At 40.8% G+C, this 14,346-nt stretch overlaps 1 protein-coding gene across 1 annotated transcript in view; it reads left to right on the top strand.

Moving 5' to 3' along the window:
- Positions 1-14,346, top strand: part of FNTB (farnesyltransferase, CAAX box, beta) — an 83,720-nt gene that overhangs the window by 20,167 nt on the left and 49,207 nt on the right. The window lies entirely within an intron of this gene.

Below are 14,346 nucleotides of genomic sequence, written 5' to 3'. Positions count from 1 at the left end.
CATCAATTCTTTGACACTCAGCTTCTTTTATAGTCCAACTCTCATATCCATACATGTACTGGAAAAACCATAGTTTTGACTAGAGGGACCTTTGTCGGCAAAGTAATGTCGCCTCTTTTTAATATGCTGTCTAGGCTGGTCATAGCTTTTCTTCCAAATTTGCAGGGGTTTTGGAGCCCCCCAAAATAAATTCTCTCACTGTTTCCACTGTTTCCCCATCTATTTCCCATGAAGTGATGGGACCAGATGCCATGATCTTAGTTTTCTGAATGGTGAGTTTTAAGCCAGCTTTTTCACTCTCCTCTTTCACTTTCATCAAGAAGCTCTTTAGTTCTTCTTCACTTTCTGTCATAAGGGTGGTGTCATCTGCATATCTGAGATTATTGATATTTCTCCCAGCAATCTTGATTCCAGCTTGTGCTTCATCCAGCCCAGCATTTCTCATGATGTACTCTGCATATAAGTTAAATAAGCAGGGTGACAATATACAGCCTTCACGTGTTCCTTTCCCTATCTGGAACCAGTCTATTGTTCCATGTCCAGTTCTAACTGTTGCTTCCTGACCTGCATACAGGTTTCTCAAGAGGCAGGTCAGGTGGTCTGGTATGCCCATCTCTTTCAGAATTTTCCACAGTTTGTTATGATCCACACAGTCAAAGACTTTGGCATAGTCAATAAAGCAGATGTTCCCTTGGTATTTCTAATTTTCTTGAAGAGTTCTCTAGTCTTTCCCATTCTATTATTTTCCTCTATTTCTTTGCATTGGTCACTGAGGAAGGCTTTCTTATCTCTCCTTGCTATTCTTTGGAGCTCTGCATTCAGATGGGTATATCTTTCTTTTCTCCTTTGCCTTTAGCTTCTCTTCTTTTCTCGGCTATTTGTAAGGCCTTCTCAGACAACCATTTTGCCTTTTTGCATTTCTTTTTCTTGGGGATGGTCTTGATCACTGCCTCTTGTACAGTGTCACAAACCTCCACTCATAGTTCTCCAGGCACTCTGTCTATCAGATCTAATCCCTTGAATTTGTTTGTCATGTCCACTGTATAATCATAAGGGATTTGATTTAAGTCATACCTGAATGGTCTAGTGGTTTTCCTTACTTTCTTTAAATCTTAATTTGGCAATAAGGAGTTCATGATCTGAGCCACAGTCAGCTCCCAGTCTTGTTTTTGCTGACTGTGTAGAGCTTCTCCATCTTTGGCTGCAAAGAATATAATCAATCTGATTTCAGTATTGACCATCTGGTGATGTCCATGTGTAGAGTCTTTTCTTATGTTGTTGGAAGAGGGTGTTTGTTATGACTAGTGCGTTCTCTTGGCAAAACTCTATTAGCCTTTGTCCTGCTTCATTCTGTACTCCAAGGCCAAATTTGCCTGTTACTCCAGGTGTTTCTTGACTTCCTACTTTTGCACTGCAGTCTCCTATAATGAAAAGGACATCTTTTTTGGGTGTTAGGTCTTCATAGAATGTTCAACTTAGGCTTCTTCAGCATTACTGGTTGGGGCATAGATTTGGATTACCGTGATATTGAATGGTTTGCCTTGGAAATGAACAGAGATCATTCTGTCGTTTTTGAGATTGCATCCAATACTGCATTTTGGACTCTTTTGTTGACATGATGGCTACTCCATTTCTTCTAAGGGATTCCTGCCCACAGTAGTAGATATAATGGTCATCTGAGTTAAATTCACCCATTCCAGTCCATTTTAGTTCACTGATTCCTAAAATGTCAATGTTCACTCTTGCCATCTCCTATTTGAGCACTTCCAATTTACCTTGATTCACGGACCTAACATTCCAGGTTCCTATGCAATATTGTTCTTTACAGACTTTACTGCCACCGCCAGTCACATCCACCACTGGGTGGTGTTTTTGCTTTGGCTCTGTCTCTTCATTCTTTCTGTAGTTATTTCTCCGCTGATCTCCAGTAGCATATTGGGCACCTACTGACCTGGAGAGTTCATCTTTCAGTGTCTTATCTTTTTGCATTTTCATACTGCAAAGATGGACACAGAAGTACAAAAGTCAAGGCCTGATTGGGAGGAGGATTCAGAGGAGCATAATTAAAGTTTCATTAAGTAGAGTCTCTTGGACAGCAAGTAGATCAAATCAGTCAATCCTGGAGGATCAACTCTGAATATTTATTGGAAGAACTGATGCTGAAGCTGAAACTCTAGTACTTTGGCCACCTGCTGTGAAGAGCTGACTTATTGGAAAAGACCCTGATGCTGGGAAAAATTGAAGGCAGGAAGAAAAGGGGACAGCAGAGAATGCGATGGTTGGATGGCATCACTGACTCAGTGGACATCAGTTTGAGCAAACTCTGGGAGATAGTGAAGGACAGGGAAGCCTGGCATTGCTGCAGTCCATGGGGTTGCAAAGAGTTGGACACCTCTGAGTGACTGAACAACAACAATAGAGTCTCTGCCAGTGTTACACTGTAGAATATTTGCTTCTAAATTGACAGAAGCAGTCTCTAATTGATTTCAACATCTATTTAACTACTATGTACATATAAATACATGTACAGTGTGTGTGCACAGATGTATTTGACTTTTCAAAAAAGTAGTTGTGGTGAAATCTTGGTGCATGCATGCTAAGTCACTTCAATTGTGTCCAACTCTTTGTCACCCTTTGGACTATAGTCCTCCAGTCTCAACTGTTTATGGGATTCTCCAGGCAAGAATATTGGAGTAGGTTGCCTTGCCCTCTTCCAGGGTATCTTCCTGACCTAGGGCTCAAATCCCAGTCTCCTGCATTGGCAGGTGGTTCTTTATACCACTGGGAAGCCCAGAATCTTGATATTAAGTGTTTTGTTTTGATTCTTAATAATTTCTAACTTTTTATTAAAAAAAAATTTCAAATATACAGAAAAATTGATAATAGTTGTTTGCCTTCCACCTAATTTCCCCGACCCCCATAAACTGTTCAAGGTTAGATTTTAAAAGATGATAAGATCATGACTCATACAAATATAAAATGAGCAGATGTCAAAGATTTTATTTGACTCATGAATGAACCCATTACTTCAGGTAAGAACTCAACATGCCATACCTTTATAGTCAGATAGGAATGTGGAAAGAGATTTGCAAATGGATTCAAAACTGGTCAATAGTCATAGAGTGATAGCTAGTTGCACTTTACTGATACAATTTGCATTTCTGTGGACAGAAATTATTTGCATTACTGTCAGTTTTCTGCAAACTAACTTCTATCTCTACAGAGTTGTGAGATAGTCTAGTCTCACAACTAGACTAGAGATAACCTAGTAGAGATAACCCAATAATGGATCATCCCGCCAGGACACAGTTTTCCTTTGGGGGTTGTGTCTGTATGTTTAAATGGTATGTGTGTGTATGTGTGTGTGTTTGCGTGTGTATGAGTCTGTATGTATACAACTGTTTTTTCCCCTGGATCTTTGAAAGAAGATGAAGTTATTTTGACAGTTTAACCACTAAACAATAAAGCATGCATCTCTTAAGAATAACATTCTACATAAAGACAATAAAATCACACCTAAGAAGATTAATAATCAGATGATCACAATGGTATGATCACTCACCTAGAGCCAGACATCCTGGAGTGCGAAGTCGAGTGAGCCTTAGGAAGCCTGACTACGAATAAAGCTAGTGGAGGTGATGGAATTCCAGTTGAGCTATTTCAAATCCTGAAAGATGATGCTGTGAAAGTGCTGCATTCAAAATGCCAGCAAATTTGGAAAACTCAGCAGTGGCCACAGGACTGGAAAAGGTCAGTTTTCATTCCAATCCCAAAGAAAGGCAATTCCAAAGAATGTTCAAACTCCCGCACAGTTGCACTCATTGCACACGCTAGCAAAGTAATGCTCAGAATTCTCCAAGCCAGGCTTCAACAGTACGTGAACCATGAACTTCCAGATGTTCAAGCTGGATTTAGAAAAGGCAGAGGAACCAGAGATCAAATTGCCAACATCCACTGGATCATCGAAAAAGCAGAGAGTTCCAGAAAAACATCTACTTCTGCTTCAATGACTATGCCGAAGCCTTTGACTCTGTGGATCACAATAAACTGGAAAATTCTGAAAGAGATGGGAATACCAGACCACCTGACCTGCCTCTTGAGAAATCTGTATGCAGGTCAGGAAGCAACACTTAGAACTGGATATGGAACAACAGACTGGTTCCAGATAGGGAAAGGCTGTATATTGTCACCTTGCTTATTTAACTTATATGCAGAGTACATCATGAGAAATACTGGGCTGGATGAAGCACAAGCTGGAATCAAGATTGCCGGGAGAAATATCAATAATCTCAGATATGCAGATGACACCACCCTTATGGCAGAAAGTGAAGAATTGAAGAGCTTCTTAAAAAATAAATAAATAAAGAGCTTCTTGATGAAAGTGAAAGAGGAGAGTGAAAAAGCTGGCTTAAAACTCACCATTCAGAAAACTAAGATCACGGCATCTGGTCCCATCACTTCATGGCAAATAGATGGGGAAACAATGAGAGACTTTATTTTGGGGGGCTCCAAAATCCCTGCAGATGGTGACTGCAACCATGAAATTAAAAGACGCTTGCTCCTTGGAAGAAAAGCTATGACCAACCTAAACAGCATATAAAAGAGCAGAGATACTACTTTGCCGACAAAGGTCCCTCTAGTCAAAACTATGGTTTTTCCAGTATATGTATGGATATGAGAGTTGGACTATAAAGAAAGTTGAGTGTCAAAGAATTGATGCTTTTGAACTGTGGTGTTGGAAAAGACTCTTGAGAGTCCCTTGGACTGCAAGGAGATCCAACCAGTCGGTCCTGAAGGAAATCGATCCTGAATATTCATTGGAAGGACTGATGCTGTAGCTGAAGCTCCAGTACTTTGGCCATCTGATGCGAAGAACTGACTCATCTGAAAAGACCCTGATGCTGGGAAAGATTGAAGGCGGGAGGGGAAGGGAACGACAGAGGATGAGATGGTTGGATGGCATCACTGACTCAATGGACATGAGTTTGAGTAAACTCTGGGAGTTGGTGATGGACCGGGAGGCCTGGTGTGCTGCAGTCCATGGGGTCACAAAGAGTCAGACACAACTGAGCGACTGAACTGACTAAGAAGATTAAAAATAGTTCTTTAATACCATCTAATATTCAAATTTGTTTTTCAGTTTCCCCAATTTCTCAAGATTCTTTTTATATCTTTCTGGTGTGTTTTGAATCTGGAGCCAATCAAAGATTCTTTATTTCAGGTTGTTTAAAATTTTTGAAGATCTAATCCCTTGGCACTAAATTTTCTGATGACTAATTCTGATGACCTTTCTTGTAACATTTCATGTAGCAGTGTTTCTGAAACAGATGCTTTTGGATGTCATCCTCCTCCAAAGAGAGCCATATGACTTTCATTAACATGGTCACGAACTGTGTGCTTTGCGCTCAAGGGAAATGAACCTATGGGCTTTTTGCTGTTTACACAAGAGAAAATTATCTTTTATTGTAGTGCTGTTAATAACCTTTTGTATTGTATCCAGTTGGTAGCTGCCTTGCCTGTGGGACTCTCCTGCAGAAAGGAGAGACTAACTAGAACAGAGTAGTCTCTTGCTTTGAGATAAAAAGGAGACATGGAAATTAAAGACAAAATTAAAGATAAAATGAAAGGCCAGGGAAAGTGGACATGCTTTAGCATCTCTATATTGAAGCTGAATCTTCCTTTCTTCCTTACTCCCTTCCTTCTTAGTTCTGACTTGAGAGCTATACAGTGTTAGAGTTCTTCATGATTTAGGTAACTTTCTTTTTAAATACTTAGCCTCAATTCTCCTATATTTAAAGTGAGAATTTTGATAAAATTTAAAAAAAGAATTTAGTTATAGTTCTCTTTTATAGACACCATGCAGTTGATGTGACTTTTTTCCTTAATTCTGTCTCAAAGGCTAACTTTCTAATTTTACTAATGTTTGGGGGCCCCCAAGACCACTCTTAGGTTCATTGATTCACTACTAGTTCAGTTCAGTTCAGTTCAGTCACTCAGTCGTGTTCAACTCTTTGCGACCCCATGGACCGCAGCACACCAGCTCTCCCTGTCTATCACCAACTGCTGGAGTTTACTCAAACTCATGTCCATTGAGTCAGTGATGCCATCCAACCATCTCATCCTCTGTCGTCCCCTTCTTCTCCCGCCTTCAATCTTTCCCAGCATCAGGGTCTTTTCAGATGAGTCAGCTCTTTGCACCAGGTGGCCAAAGTATTGGAGTTTCAGCTTCAACATCAGTCCTTCCAATGAATATTCAGGATCAATTTCCTTTAGGATGGACTGGTTGGATCTCCTTGCAGTCCAAGGAGCTCTCAAGAGTCTTTTCCAACACCACAGTTCAAAAGCATCAATTCTTCAGCGCTCAGCTTTCTTTATAGTCCAACTCTCACATCCATATATGACTACTGGAAGACCATAGCTTTGACTAGAGGGACCTTTGTCGACAAAGTAATGTCTCTGCTTTTTAATATGCTGTCTAGGTTGGTTATAACTTTCCTTCCAAGGAGTAAGTGTCTTTTAATTTAATGACTGCAATCACCATCTGCAGTGATTTTGGAGCCCAAAAAATAAAGCCTGCCACTGTTTCCCCATCTATTTGCCATGAAGTGATGGGACCAGATGCCGTGATCTTAGTTTTCTGAATGGTGAGTTTTAAGCCAGCTTTTTCACTCTCCTCTTTCACTTTCATCAAGAAGCTCTTTAGTTCTTCTTCACTTTCTGCCATAAGGGTGGTGTCATCTGCTTATCAGAGATTATTGATATTTCTTCTGGTAATCTTGATTCCAGCTTGTGCTTCATCCAGCCCAGCGTTTCTCATAATGTACTCTGCATATAAGTTAAATAAGCAGGGTGACAATATACAGCCTTCACGTGTTCCTTTTCCTATTTGGAACCAGTCTGTTGTTCCATGTTCAGTTCTAACTGTTGCTTCCTGACCTGCATACAGGTTTCTCAAGAGGCAGGTCAGGTGGTCTGGTATGCCCATCTCTTTCAGAATTTTCCACAGTTTGTTGTGATCCACACAGTCAAATGCTTTGGCCTAGTCACTGAAGCAGAAATAGATGTTTTTCTGGAACTCTTGCTTTTTCAGTGATCCAGCAGATGTTGGCAATTTGATCTCTGGTTCCTCTGCCTTTTCTAAAACCAGCTTGAACATCTGCAAGTTCACGGTTCACGTGTTGTTGAAGCCAGCTTGGAGAATTTTGAGCACTACTAATGTTATCTGAAAACTGGGTTTCCCTCTTGGTGGATGTTGAGCCAAAAGACACAGCCAAGTCAAAGATTGGAAGCAGGAAAGATTTATTACTACAAATAGGGAGAACACTGGGGAATCTTTCCCAAGGCAGTGTCTCCCTTAACAGCAAAGCGGGGGAAGTTTTAAGCTAGGGTACATGCATACTCGTGATGAGGCTTGAATTCAAGCTTTAGGTGATTAAAGTCAGAATGGTCAGTAAAGGTCAGCATTGTCAGCCTTTGGGTTCCGGTAGATCTGGTGGTTGAGGCCTTAAGCTACTCTTTACCATTAAAAGAGAACTAGAAATTTTCACAACTGATGTGTTATCTTTGCTACTGTTATTTTTCTTGCCTGATAGTTTCTGCATTCTTTGTTCTCTTAAGATCATTGATTGCTAAGACCTGTTCAAGGGCAAGTATTGTGGCCAGGCTTAGATCCCAGAATGGCTTAGGCCAAAAATGGCTTTTATGTTAGGAAAGTCATGTCTGGTTTTCTTTCTCTGGGGATCTCTACCGTTTCTGCTTACACAAAGATACAGAGTAGTCAGAATATAGCTATACTCAAGGTGATGATTTATTATAGCAAAAGGGTAGAAAGCAAATCAGCCAAGGGAGAAGGCTTATGGGGTGAAGTCTGCAGGAAATTAGGACAAGTTTCTAAGAGTCCTCTCCCAATGGAGTCACAGAGAAGGAGTTTAATTTCTCCAGTATCAAACTGTGACCACACATGCAGAACTACCAGGGAAGCCCATTAAAGACTTGTTGCTCATGGTTTTTAGTGGGCCTGATCACTAAACACCAGCACCCTCTTTTTAGAATAATTCCAGGCTCCCAGAAGGAAAATAGCTGCTCAGCATAAACTACGTTGTTTATACAGTTTAGGCTCAGTGAGCCAGTCTTATCAGCTCTGGGAATGGTGGGGACCCTCCCATGATCTAGGCTCCCAGACTCCAGTGAGGATCTACCTTTCAAGGAGGCCTTCCTAAGGATAGCAGTCTCAGGCCTGCTATGTTAACTCTTTTATATACAACTAGCTTTTTTCCTTTCCTTCTGCTATGCAAATCAGAACATTGAAAGAATGCTTATATCTTCCCAGTGACAAAATTACTCAGATTTATATAACACTGGCAGATGACATATAGAGAAGGGGAAGCAGAAAAGGAAGTTGCATGCTTTGGTGATTACTTCATTTTCTCATCCTCAGATGACTAGCTTTTCATTTCTGTATTAATCCACTACTATTTGTTCAAAAAACTGCAGGCTTATTGCTAGTACTATTTTAAAAGTTGTACTCTAAAAATCATACTTTGTGCTTTTAAGTAATTGTTTTCTCTTAAAAAATACACTAGTTCCTAAAAACAACCCATAGAATGGGAGTAGGACAGGGAACTTGTATCTAGAATACATAAAGATTTATTACAGTTTATTGATAAAAGACAAATAACCCAGTTTAAAAAATGAATAAAGATCTGAGTAGACATTTCTCCAAACAATATCTACAAGTGTCCAATAAGCCTGTAAAAAGATGCTCAACATCATTAGCCATCAGGGAAAGGCATTCAAAACTATAGTGAGTTATCGCTTCCCAAACACTAGGATGGCTTTGATCAAAAATGCATAATAGCATGTTGCTGAGGATATGAAGAAATTGGAACTCTCATATACTGCTGATGGGAATATAAAATGGTATGACTGCTGCAGAAACGTCTGGCAGTTCCTCAAATGATTACACATTAATATATCATGTGATCCAACAATTCCACTCCTAGTGATGCCAAAAACTTGGCCTCTGGGTACTAGGGCCAAATTGAATCTCAGAAGCAGAGTTTTGGATGAAGTAGAAAATAATGCTGGTCTGGATGAATTACAAGCTGGAATCAAGTTTGCTGGGACAAATATCAACAACCTCAGAAATGCAGATTATACCACTCTAATGGTAGCAATTGAAGAGGAACTGAAGAGTCTCTTGAGGAGGGTAAAAGAAGGGAGTGAAAAAGTTGGTTCAAAACTCAACATTCAAAAGATCATGGCATCTGGTGCCATCACTTCATGGCAAATAGATGGGGAAAAGTGGAAACAGTGGAGACAGATTTTATTCTCTTGAGCTCTAAAATCACTGTGGATCTTGGGGTGACTGCAGCCATGACATTAAAAGATGCTTAGTCCTTGGAAAAGCTATGACAAACCTGGAAAGTGTAGTAAAAAGCAGAAACATCACTTTGCTGACAAAGGTCCATATAGTCAAAGCTATAGTTTTTCCAGAAGTCATGTATGGATATGAGAGTTGGGCCATAAAGGTTGAGTGACATAAAGGAGAAATTGAAAAACAAAACAAAACAAAAAAAAGTTGAGTGACAAAGAATTGATGCATTTAAATTGTGTTGGAGAAGACTCTTGAGAGTCCCTTGGACAGCAAGGAGATTGGTTCAGTTCAGTTCAGTTCAGTAGCTCAGTCATGTCTGACTCTTTGAGACCCCATGGACTGCAGCACACCAGGCTGCCTTGTGTATCACCAACTCCTGGAGCTTGCTCAAACTCATATCCATTGAGTCGGTGATGCCATCCAACCATCTCATCCTCTGTCATCCCCTTCTCCTCCCGCCTTCAATCTTTCCCAACATCAGGGTCTTTTCAGATGAGTCAGTTCTTCGTATCAGGTGGCCAAAGACTGGAGCTTCAGCTTCAGCATCAGTCCTTCCAATTTCAGGACTGATTTCCTTTAGGATTGACTGGTTTGATCTCCTTGCAGTCCAAGGGACTCTCAAGAATCTTCTCTAACACCACATTTCAAAACATCAGTTCTTTAGCACTCAGCTTTCTTTATTGTCCAACTCTCACATCCATACATGACTACTAGAAAAACCATAGCTTTGACTAGATGGACCTTTGTCAGCAAAGTAATGTCTCTGCTTTTTAATATGCTGTTTAGGTTGGTCATAGCTTTTCTTCCAAGGAGCAAACATCTTTTAATTTCATGGCTGCAGTCACCATCTGCAGGGATTTTGGAACCCATCTGCAGGGATTTTGGAACCCAAGAAAATAAAGTCTCTCACTGTTTCCATTGTTTCCCCATCTATTTGCTATGAAGTGATGGAACTGGATGCCATGATCTTAGTTTTTCGAATGTTGAGTTTTAAGCCAGCTTTTTCACTCTCCTGTTTCATTTTCATCAAGAGGCTCTTCAATTCCTCTTGGCTTTCTGCCATAAGGGAGGTGTCATCTGCATATCTGAGGTTATTGATATTTCTCCCGGCAATCTTCATTCCAGCTTGTGCTTCATCCAGGCCAGCATTTTACATGATGTGCTCTGCATATAAGTTAGAAAAGAAGGGTGACAATATACAGCCTTCACGTACTCCTTTCCCAATTTGGAACCAGTCTGTTGTTCCATGTCCAGTTCTAACTGTTGCTTCTTGACATGCATACATGTTTCTCAGGAGGCAGGTCAGGTGGTCTGATAGTCCTATCTCTTTCAGAATTTTCCACAGTTTGTTGTGATCCACACAGTCAAAGGCTTTGGCATAGTCAATAAAGCAGAAGTAGATGTTTTTCCAGAACTCTCTGCTTTTTCTATGATCCAACAAATGTTGGCAATTTGATCTCTGGTTCCTCTGCCTTTTCTAAATTCAGCTTGAACATTTGGAAGTTCTCAGTTCATGTACTGATGAAGCCAGCTTGGAGAATTTTGAGCATTACTTTGCTAGTGTGTGCAATGAGTGCAACTGTGTGGTAGTTTCAACATTCTTTGGCATTGCCTTTCTTTGGGATTGGAATGAAAACTGACCTTTTCCAGTCCAGTGGCCACTGCTGAGTTTTCCAGATTTGCTGGCGTATTGAGTGTAGCACTTTCACAGCATCATCTTTTAGGATTTGAAATAGCTCAACTGGAATTCCATTACCTCCACTAGCTTTGTTCGTAGTGTTGCTTCCTAAGGCCCACTTGACTTCAGACTCCAGGATGTCTGGCCCTAGGTGAGTGATCACACACCATCATCATTATCTGGATCATTACAGTCTTTTTTGTATAGTTCTGTGTATTCTTGCCACCTTTTCTTAATGTCTTCTCCTTCTGTTAGGTCCATACTGTTCCTGTCCTTTATTGTGCCTATCTTTGCTTGAAATGTTCCCTTGGTATCTCTAATTTTCTTGAAGAGTTCTCTAGTCTTTTCCATTCTGTTGTTTTCCTGTATTTCTTTGCATTGATCACTGAGGAAGGCTTTCTTATCTCTCCTTGCTGTTCTTTGGAACTCTGCATTCAGATGGGTATATCTTTCCTTTTCTCCTTTGCCTTTAACTTCTCTTCTTTTCTCAGCTAGGAGATCAGTGAATCTTAAAGGAAATTAATCCAGAATATTCACTGAAAGGACTGATGCTGAAGTGAAGCTCCAATCCTTTGGCCACCTGATGTGAAGAGCTAACTCCTTGTTAAAAACCCTGATGCTGGGAAAGATTGAAGGCAGGAGGAGAAGGGGATGACAGAAGATGAGATGGTTGGATGGCATCACCAACTCACTTGACATGACTTTGAGCAAGCTCCAGGAGTTGGTGCAGGCCAGGGAAGCCTGGCGTGTTGCAGTTCATGGGGTTGCAGAGTCGGACATGACTGAGTTACTGAACTGAGATAGCACCAGGACCCTGCCCCAAGGCTGCACTGTCGTTTCCTGGCTAACCCTCCCGTGTCTCCGCGTCCCCTCCCTTCCCTGATTAGCAACTGTTTGAATCTGCCCTTTGGAAATCAGGGAAGATCTTGGAGGCTGGTGTCTGTTCCCTACAAACAAGGCATGGGTGAGGGCTGCTGGCACAGAAAGGCTGCTGTGCCCAGGAGCCCCGCAGGGTCCTTCTCAGTTTTATGCGTGCATGCGTGCTAAGTAACTTCAGTTGTGTCTGACTCTTTGTGACCCTGTGGACTCTGGCCCACCAGGCTCCTCTGTCCATGGGATTCTCCAGGCAAGAATACTGCAGTGGGTTTCCAGTTCATACTCCAGGGGATCTTCCCAACCCAGGGACTGAATGAGTATCTCTTACGTCTCCTGTATTGGCAGGGAGGTTCTTTACAGCTAGCGCCACCTGGGAAGTTTCACTAGGTATATACATATGAAAACATATATCCATCCAAAAACTCGGACAAGAATATTCATAGCAGCGTTATTCATAATAGCCAAAAAGTAGAAGCAACCTAAATGCCCATCAACTGATTGCATTTATATAAAATATTCAGAATAGCCAAATGGATAGTGAAAGAAAGTAGATTAGTGATTGACAGGGGCTGGGAGGATTGGGGTTGATTGCTTAGGGGTACCGAGTTTCTTTTTGGCGTAGTGAAAGTGTTCTAAAATTGATTATGGTGATGATACACAGCTCTGTGAATATACTAAAAACCTCTGAATAATACACTTTAAATGGGTGAATTAAGTGGTCTGTGTATTATATCTTGATAAAGCTGTTGGAAAAATGTACCCATTCTTAAGAGTGAATAAAGTGAATTATTTGTTCATTATCATGAACAGCTATTCTGAAATATTCTGGTATTTATTAGAATTTATAATGGATATTTTCAGACACAAGTCAGTTACTAACTTCATTGGACTATCACTTGTTCATTCTGAAGAGGGGTGATTAGGAAACCAGAAGAGAAATGAGACTATGTTGGGAATGGTTTAAGCATTTTCTTCGCAGGTATGACGTATCTGTGTTTCTGTCAGGTCTCTTACTTTAGAAATAAACCTCGGTTTTCGTCACCTGGTTCCTGGCTGCTTATGTTGCCCAAATGGTGACTGATGGTGGGACTTCCCTAAGAAGTTCTTGGCTGGAAGCTTTGCCTCCTGGGGGTCTTAAGTGTCAGTTAGAATGCTCATCTATTAGCCTCGGAATATTATTAAGTCATATGGATGTGAATTGACTTGTGTTTAGGCACAGGAAGTGAGTTTTCCTCCTACTTGCTTTTTATTTTATTCAGAATTCATCAATTCACTTGAACTGTAGCAGTATATTATAGAAAAACAAAACAACAACCCCCCAGTATATGGTACACAAATCTTTTTATTTAATGATCTTACTGACATATGTTTCTTTCTTTCCTTTTTTTTAATCTTGTTCAGCATATACCAAGGAAGGCATGACTGACAATGCAGTCTGTGTTCCGCCGAGCCTGGTGCTTTGCATTAATCCCATATCAGTGTCTGGCAGGGAGAAAGAATCCTGAGGAGTCTGGGACAACTTTCTTATTCCTCATGAGACAATCTCACAGTGACTTCAGTCTGTTTTTTGAAGTATTGTAAATTCTTAGCCAGACAATCCCTCAAACTCATGTTCAAAGGCAAATACCAAAGCATATCCTGAAACCAAATATAAACGAATTTTAGATTGGCTGCCATTTTAGCTGATACACATCACTGCTCCCCTCATCTTGATTCTTGCACACTTGTCAAAGGAGTTGGAAGCTCTCAGTGGGTGTTTCAGAAATATGAAATAAATGCATTTTTTATATGTCCCAAGATGGTTAGATAGCATCACTGACTCAATGGACATGAATTTGAGCAAATTGCGGGCGGTAGTGAAGGACAGGGAAACCTGGCGTGCTGCAGTCCATGGGGTCGCAAAGAGTTGGACATGACTTAGTAACTGAACAACAACAATGAGAGGATATTATTACATATCTTGTAATCCCAGCAAGGACTGGCTGAGTGCACAAACACAGCCAATCACAAAGCAAGGATGGCTGTGAAGGTGAAACCCTGTGTCCTGCTGGCCAGTCCGCTCCTGCACTGCTGTGCTCTTTCCTTATAGAAGCTGAGCTGGTGACCACATCATGGTGTGGTCTTCAGAGGACAGTGGTCATCTCATTTCCTTTGTGACTTGACTGTCTGAGATTCTACGTTTTATGGGACTGTGGATTTGGCGTGTGACACAGGTCTAATGACCAGATGTGCTGTTTCTTTGGTGTTTCCATGATTGATATTCTTGTAAATCCCTTCAGGAATTTTAGTACTGTTCAATCTGTATCTAAATTATTAAATCTGACAGTAAGAAGTAGGACCCTTGGCAGAAATTGAGTATTTGAGAACGACCAGTTAACAAACACCTAAACAACTTCATAGAGCAGACAAGAACAGA

Source organism: Dama dama, chromosome 12, assembly GCF_033118175.1.
Source record: "Dama dama isolate Ldn47 chromosome 12, ASM3311817v1, whole genome shotgun sequence".
NCBI classification, from domain to species: Eukaryota; Metazoa; Chordata; class Mammalia; order Artiodactyla; family Cervidae; genus Dama; species Dama dama.
Note: the sequence above shows the minus strand (reverse complement) of the source record. Positions and strands in the feature narration are given on the sequence as shown.